Genomic DNA, 15,944 nt, shown 5'->3' on the forward strand with positions numbered 1-15,944 from the left:
ATGGGATGGGCTGTGGGGCAGGACTGGAGGCAAGGAGGGGAGTCAGGAAGCTATGGCTCTGGATCCATCAGAGTGGTGCTGTGCCAGAAACCTCAGACCGTGACGCGTGCTGAGTCAAAGAGCAATTCAGAAAACGATGAAGATGTTTTAGGGATCCTTTGACCAATTTATTTCATTCACATTTAAAAAAATATATGTGCACCATCGGTGTATGATTTTAAAATTGGTGTCTAAATCAATCTAACATAGCTCTTTCGATAAGTATAAAATAAAGATTCCCAGTGATTAGAGAATATTGTCTTATTTGGTACACTCTTCCTTAATGGTACATCTTCAAGTTGGGCTACCTTAGATTTGATGAAATCAGGAATTACGAATAGAGCTGAGGTCCCGCTGAGACTTTCCTGTACAGAGTTGTCAAAAATGGAAGGAGAGTGGACACTCTTTCAGGTGTAAAATGGGGTCAGAAGTAACTATACCTTGGAATTCTGTTCACGGCTGGAGCAAATCCCGGCTTTCTCCTCTGGCCCTTCTGTATAGAGGCCTCGCCCAGCACACACTCCTAGCGTGCCGCGAGGCAGGGAACTTTCCCCAGGGACCTCTCCTGCCCTGCTAATTTCTTATGGGCCCAGGATGCACTGAAAGCAAGGTGATGGAGTTACTATGGCCAATTAGTTCGGCAGCCGTACTCCTGAAAATGACACAAACAATCATGTGAGTTATTGTTTGTATGGTTGCCATAGATGTATGGCATGTACATCCATGGACGTACAGGGATAGTGGCTGTATGGTTGCCATGCCTACGTAATCCCATTAGGTCATTAAAGAGCCAGTTTGGGGGCAGAGAAATGCTGGCTTTCCTCCCCGTGATCCACACACTAGCCAGAAGTCTTTGGCCTCCTGGAATTTTATTTTATTTTATTTTAACATCTTTACTGGAGTATAATTGCTTTACAATGGTGTGTTAGTTTCTGCTTTACAACAAAATGAATCAGTTATATATATACATATGTTCCCATATCTCTTCCCTCTTGCGTCTCCCTCCCTCCCACCCTCCCTATCCCACCCCTCCAGGCAGTCACAAAGCACCGAGCTGATCTCCCTGTGCTATGCGGCTGCTTCCCACTAGCTATCTACCTTACGTTTGGTAGTGTATATATGTCCATGCCTCTCTCTCGCTTTGTCACAGCTTACCCTTCCCCCTCCCTGTGTCCTCAAGTCCATTCTCCAGTAGGTCTGTGTCTTTATTCCTGTTTTACCCCTAGGTTTTTCATGACATTTTTTTTCTTAAATTCCATATATATGTGTTAGCATACGGTATTTGTCTCTCTCTTTCTGACTTACTTCACTCTGTATGACAGACTCTAGGTCTATCCACCTCATTACAAATAGCTCAATTTCGTTTCTTTTTATGGATGAGTAATATTCCATTGTATATATGTGCCACATCTTCTTTATCCATTCATCTGATGATGGACACTTAGGTTGTTTCCATCTCCGGGCTATTGTAAATAGAGCTGCAGTGAACATTTTGGTACATGACTCTTTTTGAATTATGGTTTTCTCAGGGTATATGCCCAGTAGTGGGATTGCTGGGTCATATGGTAGTTCTATTTGTACTTTTTTAAGGAACCTCCGTACTGTTCTCCACAGTGGCTGTATCAATTTACATTCCCACCAACAGTGCAAGAGGGTTCCCTTTTCTCCACACCCTCTGCAGCATTTATTGTTTCTATATTTTTTGATGATGGCCATTCTGACTGGTGTGAGATGATATCTCATTGTAGTTTTGATTTGCATTTCTCTAATGATTAATGAAGTTGAGCATTCTTTCATGTGTTTGTTGGCAGTCTGTATATCTTCTTTGCAGAAATGTCTATTTAGGTCTTCTGCCCATTTTTGGATTGGGTTGTTTGTTTTTTTGTTATTAGCTGCATGAGCTGCTTATAAATTTTGGAGATTAATCCTTTGTCAGTTGCTTCATCTGCAAATATTTTCTCCCATTCTGATGGTTGTCTTTTGGTCTTCTTTATGGTTTCCTTTGCTGTGCAAAAGCTTTGAAGTTTCATTAGGTCCCATTTGTTTATTTTTGTTTTTATTTCCATTTCTCTAGCAGGTGGGTCAAAAAGGATCTTGCTGTGATTTATGTCATAGAGTGTCCTGCCTATGTTTTCCTCTAAGAGTTTGATAGTTTCTGGCCTTACATTTAGGTCTTTAATCCATTTTGAGCTTATTTTTGTGTATGGTGTTAGGGAGTGATCTAATCTCATACTTTTACATGTACCTGTCCAGTTTTCCCAGCACCACTTATTGAAGAGGCTGTCCTTTCTCCACTCTATATTCCTGCCTCTTTTATCAAAGATAAGGTGACCATATGTGCGTGGGTTTATCTCTGGGCTTTCTATCCTGTTCCATTGATCTATCTATCTGTTTTTGTGCCAGTACCATACTGTCTTGATTACTGTAGCTTTGTAGTATAGTCTGAATTCAGGGAGCCTGATTCCTCCAGCTCCATTTTTCGTTCTCAAGATTGCTTTGGCTATTCAGGGTCTTTTGTGCTTCCATACAAATTGTGAAATTTTTTGTTCTACTTCTGTGAAAAATGCCAGTGGTACTTTGATAGGGATTGCATTGAATCTGTAGATTGCTTTGGGTAGTAGAGTCATTTTCACAATGTTGATTCTTCCAATCCAAGAACATGGTATATCTCTCCATCTGTTTGTATCATCTTTAATTTCTTTCATCAGTGTCTTATAGTTTTCTGCATACAGGTCTTTTGTCTCCTTAGGTAGGTTTATTCCTAGGTATTTTATTCTTTTTGTTGCAGTGGTAAATGGGATTGTTTTCTTGATTTCACTTTCAGATTTTTCCTCATTAGTGTATAGGAATGCCAGAGATTTCTGTGCATTAATTTTGTATCCTGCTACTTTACCAAATTCATTGATTAGCTCTAGTAGTTTTCTGGTGGCATCTTTAGGATTCTCTATGTATAGTATCATGTCATCTGCAAATAGTGACAGCTTTACTTCTTCTTTTCCAATTTGGATTCCTTTTACTTCCTTTTCTTCTCTGATTGCTGTGGCTAAAACTTCCAAAACTATGTTAAATAAGAGTGGTGAGAGTGGGCAACCTTGTCTTGTTCCTGATCTTAGTGGAAATGCTTTCAGTTTTTCACCATTGAGGATGATGTTGGCTGTGGGTTTGTCATATATGGTCTTTATAATGTTGAGGAAAGTTCCCTCTATGCCCACTTTCTGGAGAGTTTTGATCATAAATGGGTGTTGAATTTTGTCGAAAGCTTTCTCTGCATCTATTGAGATGATCATATGGTTTTTCTCCTTCAATTTGTTAATACGGTGTATCACGTTGATTGATTTGCGTATATTGAAGAATCCTTGCATTCCTGGAATAAACCCCACTTGATCATGGTGTATGATCCGTTTAGTGTGCTGCTGGATTCTGTTTGCTAGTATTTTGTGGAGGATTTTTGCATCTAGGTTCATCAGTGATATTGGCCTGTAGTTTTCTTTCTTTGTGAGTCTGGTTTTGGTATCAGGGTGATGGTGGCCTCGTAGAATGAGTTTGGGAGTGTTCCTCCCTCTGCTATATGTTGGAAGAGTTTGAGAAGGATAGGTGTTAGCTCTTCTCTAAATGTTTGATAGAATTCGCCTGTGAAGGCATCTGGTCCTGGGCTTTTGTTTGTTGGAAGATTTTTAATCAGTTTCAATTTCAGTGCTTGCGATTGGTCTGTTCATATTTTCTATTTCTTCTTGATTCAGTCTTGGCAGGTTGTGCCTTTCTAAGAATTTGTCCATTTCTTCCAGGTTGTCCATTTTATTGGCATAGAGTTGCTTGTAGTAATCTCTCCTGATCTTTTGTATTTCTGCAGTGTCAGTTGTTACTTCTCCTTTTTCATTTCTAATCCTATTGATTTGAGTCTTCTCCCTTTTTTTCTTGATGAGTCTGGCTAATGGTTTATCAATTTTGTTTATCTTCTCAAAGAACCAGCTTTTAGTGTCATTGATCTTTGCTATCGTTTCCTTCATTTCTTTTTCATTTATTTCTGATCTGATTTTTATGATGTCTTTCCTTCTGCTAACTTTGGTTTTTTTTTGTTCTTCTTTCTCTAATTGCTTTAGGTGCAGGGTTAGGTTGTTTATTTGAGATGTTTCCTATTTCTTAAGGTAGGATTGTATTGCTATAAACTTCCCTCTTAGAACTGCTTTTGCTGCATCCCATAGATTTTGGGTTGTTGTGTCTCCATTGTCATTTGTTTCTAGGTATTTTTTTATTTCCTCTTTGATTTCTTCAGTGATCAGTTCGTTATTAAGTAGTGTATTGTTTAGCCTCCATGTGTTTGTATTTTTTACAGTTTTTTTCCCTGTAATTGATATCTAGTCTTGTAGCGTTGTGGTCAGAAAAGATACTTGATACGATTTCAGTTTTCTTAAATTTACCAAGGCTTGATTTGTGACCCAAGATATGATCTATCCTGGAGAATGTTCCATGAGCACTTGAGAAGAACATGTATTCTGTTGTTTTTGGGTGGAATGTCCTATCTATCAATTAAGTCCATCTTGTTTAATGTATCATTTAAAGCTTGTGTTTCCTTATTTATTTTCATTTTGGATGATCTGTCCATTGGTGAAAGTGGGGTGTTAAAGTCCCGTGCTATGATTGTGTTACTGTCGATTTCCCCTTTTATGGCTGTTAGCATTTGCCTTATGTATTGAGGTGCTCCTGTGTTGGGTGCATAAATATTTACAAATGTTATGTCTTCTTCTTGGATCGATCCCTTGATCATTATGTAGTGTCCTTCTTTGTCTCTTGTAATAGTCTTTATTTTAAAGTCTATTTTGTCTGATATGAGAATTGCTACTCCAGCTTTCTTTTGGTATCCATTTGCATGAAATATCTTTTTCCATCCCCTTACTTTCAGTCTGTATGTGTCTCTAGGTCTGAAGTGGGTCTCTTGTAGACAGCAAATATATGGGTCTTGTTTTTGTATCCATTCAGCCAATCTGTGTCTTTTGGTGGGAGCATTTAGTCCATTTACATTTAAGGTAATTATCAATATGTATGTTCCTGTTCCCATTTTCTTAATTGATTTGGGTTCGTTATTGTAGGTCTTTTCCTTCTCTTGTGTTTCTTGCCTAGAGAAGTTCCTTTAGCAGTTGTTGTAGAGCTGGTTTGGTGGTGCTGAACTCTCTCAGCTTTTGCTTGTCTGTAAAGGTTTTAATTTTTCCATCAAATCTGAATGAGATCTTTGCTGGGTAGAGTAATCTTGGTTGCAGGTTTTTCTCCTTCAACACTTTCAATATGTCCTGCCAGTCCCTTCTGGCTTGCAGAGTTTCTGCTGAAAGATCAGCTGTTAACCTTATGGGGATTCCCTTGTGTGTTATTTGTTGTTTTTCCCTTGCTGCTTTTAATACGTTTTCTTTGTATTTAATTTTTGACAGTTTGATTAATATGTGTCTTGGCGTATTTCTCCTTGGATTTATCCTGTATGGGACTCTCTGTGCTTCCTGGACTTGATTAACTATTTCCTTTCCCATATTAGGGAAGTTTTCAACTATAATCTCTTCAAATATTTTCTCAGTCCCTTCCTTTTTCTCTTCTTCTTCTGGAACCCCTATAATTCGAATGTTGGTGCATTTAATGTTGTCCCAGAGGTCTCTGAGACTGTCCTCAGTTCTTTTCATTCTTTTTTCTTTGTTCTGCTCTGCAGTAGTTATTTCCACTATTTTATCTTCCAGGTCACTTATCCGTTCTTCTGCCTCAGTTATTCTGCTATTGATCCCATCTAGAGTATTTTTCATTTCATTTATTGTGGTGTTCATCATTGTTTGTTTCATCTTTAGTTCTTCTAGGTCCTTGTTAAATGTTTCTTGCATTTTGTCTATTCTATTTCCAAGATTTTGGATCATCTTTACTATCATTATTCTGAATTCTTTTTCAGGTAGACTGCCTATTTCCTCTTCATTTGTTAGGTCTGGTGGGTTTTTATCTTGCTCCTTCATCTGCTGTGTGTTTTTCTGTCTTCTCATTTTGCTTATCTTACTGTGTTTGGGGTCTCCTTTTCGCAGGCTGCAGGTTCGTAGTTTCCGTTGGTTTTGGTGTCTGTCCCCAGTGGCTAAAGTTGGTTCAGTGGGTTGTGTAGGCTTCCTGGTGGAGGGGACTAGTGCCTGTGTTCTGGTGGATGAGGCTGGGTCTTGTCTTTCTGGTGGGCAGGTCCACGTCTGGTGGTGTGTTTTGGGGTGTCTGTGGACTTACTATGATTTTGGGCAGCCTCTCTGCTAATGGGTGGGGTTGTGTTCCTGTCTTGCTAGTTGTTTGGCATAGGATGTCCAGCACTGTAGCTTGCTGGTCGTTGAGTGAAGCTGGGTGCTGGTGTTGAGATGGAGATCTCTGGGAGATTTTCGCCGTTTGATATTATGTGGAGCTGGGAGGTCTCTTGTGGACCAGTGTCCTGAAGTTGGCTCTCCCACCTCAGAGGCACAGCACTGACTCCTGGGTGCAGCACCAAGAGCCTTTCATCCACATGGCTCAGAAGAAAAGGGAGAAAAAGTAGAAAGAAAGAATTAGTAGAAGTAGAAAGAAAAAGGAGGGAGGGAGGGAGGAAGGAGGGAAGGAAGGAGGGAAGGAAGGAAGAAAAGAAAGAAGATAAAGTAAAATAAAATAAAGTAAGATAAAATATAATAAAGTTATTGAAATAAAAAATAATTATTAAGAGAAAAAAACAAAAAAACGGACGGATAGAACCCTAGGACAAATGGTGGAAGCAAAGCTATACAGACAAAATCTCACACAGAAGCATCCACATACACACTCACAAAAAGAGGAAAAGGGGAAAAAAATCATAGATCTTGCTCTCGAAGCCCACCTCCTCAATTTGGGATGATTCGTTGTCTATTCATGTATTCCACAGATGCAGGTACATCAAGTTGATTGTGGAGCTTTAATCCGCTGCTTCTGATGCTGCTGGGAGAGATTTCCCTTTCTCTTATTTGTTCGCACAGCTCCCGGGGGCTCAGCTTTGGATTTTGCCCCACCCCTGCGTGTAGGTCGCCGGAGGGCGTCTGTTCTTCGCTCAGACAGAACGGGGTTAAAGGAGCCGCTGATTCGGGCGCTCTGGCTCACTCAGGCCCGGGGGAGGGAGGGGCACGGCGTGCGGGGCGGGCCTGCGGCGGCAGAGGCCTGCGTGACGTTGCACCAGCCTGAGGCGGGCCGTGCGTTCTTCCGGGGAAGTTGTCCCTGGATCCCGGGAACCTGGCAGTGGCGGGCTGCACAGGCTCCCCGGGAGAGGGGTGTGGATAGTGACCTGTGCTCGCACACAGGCTTCTTGGTGGCGGCAGCAGCAGCCTTAGCGTCTCATGCCCCTCTCTGGGGTCCGCGCTTTTAGCTGCGGCTCGCGCCCGTCTCTGGAGCTCCTTTAAGCGGCGCTCTTAATCCCCTCTCCTCGCGCACCAGGAAACAAAGAGGGAAGAAAAAGTCTCTTGCCTCTTCGGCAGCTCCAGACTTTTCCCCGGACTCCCTCCCGGCCAGCCGTGGCGCACCAAGCCCCTGCAGGCTGTATTCACGCCGCCAACCCCCCCGTCCTCTCCCGGCGCTCCGACCGAAGCCCGAGCCTCAGCTCGCAGCCCCGCCCGCCCCGGCAGGTCAGCAGACAAGCCTCTCGGGCTGGTGAGTGCCGGTCGGCCCTGATCCTCTGTGCGGGAATCTCTCCGCTTTGCCCTCCGCACCCCTGTGGCTGTGCTCTCCTCCGCGGCTCTGAAGCTTTTACATTCCGCCACCCGCAGTCTCCGCCCGTGAAGGGGCTTCCTAGTGTGTGGAAACCTTTCCTCCTTCCCGGCTCCCTCCCACTGGTGCAGATCCCATCCCTATCCTTTTGTCCCTGTTTATTCTTTTTTCTTTTGCCCTACCCAGGTACGTGACGGGTTTCTTGCCTTTTGGGAGGTCTGAGGTCTTCTGCCAGCGTTCAGTAGGTGTTCTGTAGGAGGTGTTCCACGTGTAGATGTATTTCTGGTGTATCTGTGAGGAGGAAGGTGATCTCCGCGTCTTACTCTTCCGCCATCTTCTCGGAAGTCCTGCCCTGCTAATTTCTTATGGGTCCAGGATGCACTAAAAGCAAGGTGATGGAGTTACTGTGGCCAATTAGTTCGGCAGCCGTACTCCTGAAAATGACACAATCATGTGAGTTATTGTTTGTATGGTTGCCATGGATGTATGCTGTGTACATCCATGGACGTACAGGGATAGTGGCTGTATGGTTGCCATGCCTACGTAATCCCATTAGGTCATTAAAGAGCCAGTTTGGGGGCAGAGAAATGCTGGCTTTCCTCCCCATGATCCACACACTAGCCAGAAGCCTTTGGCCTCCTGGAATTTTATTTTATTTTATTTTAACATCTTTACTGGAGTATAATTGCTTTACCATGGGACCTTCTGGAATTTTAAGTCAAACTCAAAATCACTTTGCCAAAAAAGTTTGAAACACCACAATTTTCCCTAACAAACCCTTGCACATTCTCAATAGTAGATGGGGAAATGAAACTGTTTACACACTGTGATTTGAAGCCTGTGTTTTTAAACTATAGCTTCCCAGGTTCTGTGTCTATAGCTGGGCCTGTCTTGGGTGGCCTGGGAGGCCCTGAATTAAGAATAATGACACTGATTTTGTCACATAGGAGCTCCACAGGCTTCAGGCGAGACTGTGCTGTGTGCAGACATCCCTGTGTGCAGACATCTAGCCAGGAGGCCTGCAGGGAGAAAGCGGAGCCCTTAGCTACTGTCCTTTCCTGGGTAGGGAGAGCTTCACCAACCTTCTTCCCTTTGTAAGCCCGAAAGCTACTGCTCTCGATGAGAAAGTAGCCATAGCCTGGTGAAAAGATGAACTGTGGAGCCTCTGATGACACCGTGAGTCTTCTTCATGGTCCACACATTCCTACATGGAGTTCGCCTCTCCCCGTCCTTTCTCTCTGGGTTTGAGCTTTTCCTTCCAGTGTCCTTTTGTTATATTCTTCCCCTTTGGTCCCCGTGTCCATTTATTCAAACTCCCTCCTTCTACATTGGTAGATTCATCACTTTGTGCGATTGCTAAGAAGGTGCTTTTCAAGCACTGGGCGCTGCTGCGGGGTGTCTGGCGGGGTAGCACTCTATGAAATCGTCTGGTTTTCCCATTCCACGGTTGTGAGTGGATGTTATTTCCGAGTCCACTTTTTTCTCTATTTGTCTCCAAGTATTGTGCTTATCTTTGCCCTGTAGTGGTACATTTATTTCTAAATATGTGATTAAGGAACAAATCATAAAAGTAATGGTGTTTATGTTCCTGCCTATAAATGAAGAATACATTCATTTTACAGTGACTCAGATGAAAAGGAAACAGATCATTTTTATTACTACTCTCACAGTGCTACTCTGTTATTATTTCAGACGTGTGAGTCATTGGCTCAGATTATTTCACTTTATGATCATTTGCCTTAACTATTATTGAAATGCATTGCAATCAAGACTCTGACGTTTAAAATAATAGCCGAACTTTGTGATTTCTGAAATATAGAAACCTCCTTCGTTGGAGCGTGGCATCGATAAAGCAAGGCCGTGCCCCCTCTATCAACTTTAATTGCCTCATTTCTATGTATAAAGAATAGTTATTCTCATCTTTATGCTTTCATATATACAGGACAGAACAAAAATGTCAAACATAGGTCATGTTGTAGCCAGAGGTCATGAGCTACAATTAACGGGATGTTTTTTTCTATGCATACCCATTTGCAGGCAAAATATGAAAAGATGACTCAAATTGTTTTGCTATGGGAAAAGATTCTCTACTTTTGTTGTTGTTGTTATGTAATATTATTACTATTACATGTTTGCTATGTCTTTCTGCTCACCTTCCTACATTTCAAAGGGTCAGTCATGGCCTGTGGGCAGGTAGATTACACATCTGTTATCAATGGCAAAAGATTCTCTACTTTTTGTTCTAAAGGGCACTTGGACTTAATGTCTCTGCTACATCTTCTTAATGTTATTTTGTTTTGGTTTGGTTTTCAAGTCAAGTTAATCTTCTCCCAAAGAATGTCCTGTAGAGAAAAAGAGAGACTTAGCTACCCAATAATGAAATCCAGATTTCCTATTTGAAATGTTTAAGATATTAGTTTAGCCCCAGGACTTTCATCCAGGGAATCAATTCTACTGAGAGTAAATTCTAACCTGCGAGCCAGTTTCTACATAGAAATACAGAATTAATGAGAGTGCTGATCCTGGAATGTCAGTATCTGATGGTAAAATAATTTTGTCATAAATAATGACATAATACACTAATTGCATAATATAATATAGCACCCAGAAAATGGTTCCACCCTTCATGTATAAACAGCAAAATACAAATAATTATTTTTCCTAAAGTTTTGAGAAGATTACTATTAAAACTGAAAAAATTCCCTCTAATCTTTTGGCAATGCTACATTTTCTAATTATTACCCGGAAGGACCTTTCTTTACCTCTAATGTACAGTGAGATGACAATCAGTAGTAGGCATTTAATCATCATATATAAAGACAAACACCTCACTGATGTGTATGATAGGAAGGGGATTACTGTACAGGCTTTCATCACCATAGCATTTGTTGCCTCTGGTGCTAAATTAGCTCATTTCTTTTATGTTATGAAAATGCATGCTTTCAGATTCTTTTTTTTCCTCCTGTCATTTTCCCATTGAGCTTTATGAAGACTAAGGTGCTGGTAGCCTATTATCCACTCGGCCCTGGCTGGTCTATAGGTCACAGTTCTTCAGACCGAAAGAGGACTTCATTTGGGGTTTATGTCTTTGGCAGCTGCATCATCATCTTGTATCAAATCCAGGCCCTCGGGGGAAGGAGTCTTCCTCATCACAGATGGCACTCGGAATTGGAACGCCCATCCGCAGTTGCTCAGAAACGTGAAGGAGCCGTTTTCAAGTTGTCTGAGCTCGGGCTAGGCATTTTCTTTGCCCCTTGCAGCGCTTCAGCTATTACGTCGTGCCAGTTGCTGGGGGTTGGCTGAGATTTTCCCATCAGTCTCGCCTCCTTACGGAGGTCTCGTTATCGCCGTCATGGGCCGCGTCTGCTTTGTCTTTACCAGCGGGACTGCAGACGCTCTTGGCTTTTTCTGAGCAGCGGTTTGAATGTGTCTGTGCAGCACTGATCTTATTGTTTGCCTGGGGGCCTGAATTCTGCTGCTTTTATAAATAGCGATGTCCAAGACTTCAATGAGCAACTCAACATTGTCCTTTGAAATACAGAGGCTGGTAGGATGGGTGACTGTCACAGAGCACCTAGTATTGCGCAAAGTTGTACCAACACACGGTGCTTCATCTGCTAGAACTTTAGAGTGTGTGGCACACATTAAACTCAGTGTTTGCAATCCCACCTTTTCTCGGTGGCGGAAGCATCCTGAACGGGGCAGATCCTTAGCACCTGTTTGAAGGACGTTACAAGACCCAGCAAGCTTAGAAGTTAGAGGAGCAAGTTCTAGACTCGGGGTACATTGTCAATGTTGAGAATATGGCTGATTTGACTTTCCTGCTCTTTTCTGTGTTACTGTAAAATTCAGTGAATAGGTCTCATTCATTCAATTGCTCAACAAGTACTTGTCAAATAGCTACCCTGTGCGAGGCATTGTGCCCGGCGCTGTGAAGGACACATGCTGACCAGGGCCCAGTCTCACCCTCCAGGACTTCCAGTCCAGTGAGTTTCATGAGGCATGTCCACAAACAGCCACAAGTACCATCAAGAGAAGCAAACAAAAATATTACGGAGCTTTAGGAAAAGAAGCCAGCACTTTAGCTCGGGGGTGGAGCCCAGAAAATCTTTTCACCAAGTCCTTATGCGAACTTGAAAGTTGGGGCAGCTTTAACAAGCTGAGTTAGGGGTGAGGGTGTTCCAGACACCAGGGCTGGGTGGCAGGCGCCTTTCTGGGAAGGCCAGGGGTCAGGGTTGCTGTCCCCGTATGTGTGAAAAGGGGGGTAGAGCAGGACATGAGAAGGGGAGACCGGAGACTAGGCACCATGGGGTATGGGCGCCAGAGAAGGAGCTTGAAGTTGATTTGGCAGGAGAAGGGGAGTCATTGCAGGCTTTGGAACAGAGATGTGTCGGTGTGTTTGGGGTAACCTGAAGTGGGGCAGGCAGAGGGCTGAGATGGATGTTCTGCTGTCCCCCAGGCGAGAAGCAGGGAGCTGAGGAATTCAGGGCAGTACCCCTGAGGTTCATGAGAGGCGGGGAATGGGGCCACAGTGCGGTGGAAGGATGGGCCTTAGGGCGGGAGGAAGGCTGTCTCCTCTCTACCCAAGAAGAGGGAGAGAGGAGAAGGGTACCCCCGGGGCAGCACCCTTTGGCTTCCAGGAGGCTTCTGAAGGACTCAGACTCCAGCGGGACAGGTTTATACATCTGGTAGACCCAGAGAACACAAAGCCACCTTGTAACAGAGCTTCCAAATCAGCGCCTTCCAAATCCCGGCCCCCTTCCTACCCCCATGTCCTTTCTTCTCCAGCCACAGAGGGGCCAGAAACGGCACTTGGCCAGCTGGGGAGGGGGAGGAGGTTTAACACAAAACCAAGTTAGAAATTTCCACTGGTAATTAGGATTGTTACACTTTGAAATGGTTAATGAGACTGTCTGTCACTTAAAGTGACTGAAGGACTTTCTGTTACCTTCATCTCATGACCAGAAAAGTCAGGATCCGTCTGAGTTTTTCACAGAGTGGTAGGCATTTACCCATCAACTAGATGCTTCGTCTTCCTCCTTTCCCGGACCAGGGCTGAATAAATGAATTGACACTCAAGTGCAAACAACTTAAATCACAGGGTCTTGTCTCCTCCATGAGAATGTGCCAGGGGACAGAAAAGTTAAAGACGTTGATCTCTAATCCTGAATATCAGATATTGGCAAGGGCAGCAGACATCCTCGGCGGGAGGTGGGGAGAGGCGGGTGGAAGCGGTGGGAGTCCTCCAGAGCCATCAGCCTGGAGCAGTGGGTAGCTTTACATACAGTGCACTTGGGACAACAAGAAACCGTTTAGGACATGGCTTACTCATTAACGACATCTTGCTGTGAGCAGGCAAACTCTTGAGGTCAACCAAGTTACATTTCAGAACCAAAAGGGAGAAACAAATACACCATAACCTAAGATCTACTAAATCAACTCCACAGGAGGGTTCCAACAGCACTGAAGAATCCATCTCTGGAGAAGCCAAATGGAGCTAAATAAATTCCACCCCTAAACACCCAAGGTGGATCACATCCTACTGGCTGGTCCCTCCAGGTAATATTGTCCAGCTGTGACCTGGGTGCAGCTGCCTAACAACTGTTCCAGTTGTTTCTTATTGAAACTCATTAATAATGAGAAAGAGGAAAATGTTGGCCTGTTGTATTCTCTGCCTTTGTTCAAACAGGCATTCTTCTGTTGAATTATGAATTTCAGTTCTGGAAAAATTCTCCTCTACACAATTGATCATTTTCCTAACCATTTTGTTAAAAAAAAAAAAAAAGAGGCCCACCTAGAGTAGATTCTTTTGGACTAAAACAAAATTTTAAGGCTAATCTATATAAATTGAAGTTTATTAGTATCAGGGTCAATTTTGTGCCTTTAATATGGACTGTGTTTATTTCTGATTGTGGTACACTAGCACATTTTCAAGGCTTCATACAACTTCAGGTTGCTTTTTATATGACAATAAGAGTAACAAAGATAATGTCAGTCATATTTTATGACACAAATACTTTCTAATGTTCTTTGGAGTTTGAGTTCCTTGATATTAACTTGATTGATATCACAGTCAGAGATTTAATCAATAGATTTGCAGCAACTGATATTTATCTCCAGCTCTTCATAAAAGCTCCACATCACAGTCCAAACATGGTCCATTTAACGTAATAGACACGCCTTGGAAAGGTATCTGTTTTTGTAACCCCTGGCACTGCACTGTACCCTAGAGCTGGGATGCAGCCATGTGAACATTTCAGGGCAGTATTAAATGGGATTTTGATTGTCACTTTATACTGAATCTTTAAAGGGAAGATGGTCATTTCCTGACAAGACTTTTATTCTCTACATGTGTCAAGTTGAAATGCAAGTTCTGTGTTAGGCTGTAGGGCTGGCCCACCTCTTTGACTCTGTATTTATTTCCCAATAAAAGAAGGGCTCCCAAAGGCAAAGCAAAAACGAAAACAGGAGGCACCCCAAGCAGCACCATCTTTTAAATGTTTTCTTTCTAATTTTCAGAACTAGTGGATCTCTGTTGCAGGAAAGTGTTTCATTTGAAGCTTTTCAGTACCTAAAATTATAAAATCAAATTTTTAAGAAAACTGGAAACCACTGAAGAGTTTAGTTATGTTAGTGTTTGTCTGAAAACACTCTAGGAAAAGCAGTGACTCTTTTTTACGCAACAAAATCCATTGGATTAAAAAAGTCCGTTCCATAGTTAAAGTGAATGCTTTCACAAAGGGTATTTCTTCAGCTTAGACACTCTTGTATTCCTTTTTTCCACAGCAATCCCTGTATATCTTCTTGTCCTCGTTGCCGAATTCTCTTTTCTATGAGAATCTCTGACGATGTTCAAAAAGGCTCTAAGTGCCTGGGAGTTTGGGCGGGGACGTTGATGCAGGACAGACAACTAATAGTTTTTTATGGTTTCCCATGAATCCTGTGAAAAGAAGTCACAACAGGCAATCCAGCCCAAGTGTGATCTGATACTTTCTGTCGTTCATTCTGTTCTGTTTCTGCAGGGGAGCTGGTGTGGGAAAGATGAAACAAGTTAGAAATGTCACATATTTTGTGTCTCTAAATCAGGTGATTCTCTTGGAGACCGCAGTCCACTTGTCTGGTGGGCAATCTTACCTAGTCATGTTTGGGGTTGCTCTTCCATCTTCTTAAAGTGGCTGGAAAGTCTCTAGTTTCTGCAGAGCAGGGGATTCAGGACAGGCCCTTGGTCTTTAGTTCACAGTAACCACTCCACATAGACCTGAGTCACCAGCCGCTGGAAAACTAGATGCTCTAACTTGCCTGATGTTGGTCTCAGCAAAGGGGACCATGGCCTGTGGTCCCCGAGGCCTGGATGCTTGCCAGCATCCCCTTGCCATCCCATCAGAGACCTTGCCACCTCTCTGCAAGTACTGCACAGGAGTGGGGTGCTGTCCCCAACACCCCAGGAATGAGCCCCCTGGCTCACCTCTTGAGCAAAGCTTTCCAACCCTTTCTTCTCCAGCTCCCTCTCTTTGTGTGGTCTTGAGTATCTGGAAGAGTATCCCCTGGTGAGGCAGACCATCTGGGAGGTGCTTTCCACTCTGGATGTGACAATTCCATGATTCTGTGTGGTGTTTCTCAAAGCCCATGAGGTTACGGAATGTGATGACAATACACTGACCATAGTCATTGCAGGGCCATCCTTCACCCAGCTCCAGGCACCAAGCTACTTTTCACTCTGCCTCTCACTGCCTCTGCAGAGTCAGGGAGCAATGACAGTGGACCAGGGTGGTGCTTAAGCCTGGTTCCTGGATCCCTGGAGCCAGCTGGCATAGATGTCAGTCTGTCCCAAGGGCATCTCTCCCTGACTCATCACAGCCCCTGCTGCGTGTCAGTTCATTCACTGCAGGACAGTGAAGGGGTTTCGTAGAATCAAGATGCACCGTGTTCATCCGTTGGTAGCTCAGATGCCTTCTTGAAGAGCATGAGACTATTATATTCCAGCTGCCTAAATCCTTTTAATCCTCTTCAGAAACGGCCTGCAAGTACATTTCCATAGCTCATTAACCTCTTTTGCATAGATTAGCTCCAAACTATTGAAAAAGTGATTTCTTGCCTTTTGAGGGTGGCTTGTGGTTCTCTGCGTTCCGTGCGCTGAGTTGTCTGACCCAGGGAGGAAGGGCCGGGTGTGATGGAGACAGTTCCAAGCTGGTGTCGTCCTATGT

At 43.4% G+C, this 15,944-nt stretch overlaps 1 protein-coding gene across 1 annotated transcript in view; it reads left to right on the forward strand.

The window, feature by feature from the left end:
* ZDHHC14 (zDHHC palmitoyltransferase 14) overlaps positions 1-15,944 on the forward strand; it is a 275,705-nt gene that overhangs the window by 155,065 nt on the left and 104,696 nt on the right. The gene's annotated exons all lie outside the window — the stretch shown is intronic.

The sequence above is a fragment of the Grampus griseus genome, assembly GCF_964374135.1.
Source record: "Grampus griseus genome assembly, chromosome: 13".
Lineage (NCBI taxonomy): Eukaryota > Metazoa > Chordata > Mammalia > Artiodactyla > Delphinidae > Grampus > Grampus griseus.